The sequence below is a fragment of the Geospiza fortis genome, unplaced genomic scaffold (assembly GCF_000277835.1).
Source record: "Geospiza fortis unplaced genomic scaffold, GeoFor_1.0 scaffold320, whole genome shotgun sequence".
Taxonomy (NCBI): Eukaryota; Metazoa; Chordata; class Aves; order Passeriformes; family Thraupidae; genus Geospiza; species Geospiza fortis.
This window is the reverse complement of record NW_005054532.1, coordinates 699,633-700,260: the sequence shown is the minus strand read 5'-3', so window position 1 is coordinate 700,260 and position 628 is coordinate 699,633.

Below are 628 nucleotides of genomic sequence, written 5' to 3'. Positions count from 1 at the left end.
CAGCCCCTGCGAAGCGCTGACGCGGCTGCAGCGCGCACATCCCGGGGGCTCCCGGGGGATGCTGCGCTTCCATTCGTGCCGCACACGAGGCCCCCGGAACAGACGCAGCTCGGATGGAGTTATTTTTTCGCTGGTGAATGTTAATCCTGGCTCAGTTAATGCCTCTGCAGCGCCTCGCACGGATCCCCCCCTGCCCCACTCCAGGCTCCCACCCGGAGCATCCCAGGGGTTCCGTGGGGATGGGATGGGGCGTCAGGGGGTCTGGAACCGCCGGCTCCGTTCCCGGGGTGGATGTGGAAAGGAGCGGGCTGGTGGGAGAGCAGGAAGGGATTCCCCAGCTGGCGAGGAGGAGGAGGAGGATGTAATTGTACGGTACAGACTGAGCCTGTCAGGCGTCCCTCCGACAGCACATCCCGGGGCACCTTCACCGTAAATAATAAAGAACAGCTCGGAGAGGAGGGGATTAACAAGGACAGGCGAGGCACTTATTCCCTAATTGATGGGCTCGGATTCCTGCGGAGGCTGCGGCCACAGCCACCCTGATGGACCGCGGGCTGCGGGAGCCTCCTCCCCGCGGCTGCCGGGGAATGCAGGCAGGGGAATGCAGGGAAAAGCCGGGAAAAGCAGG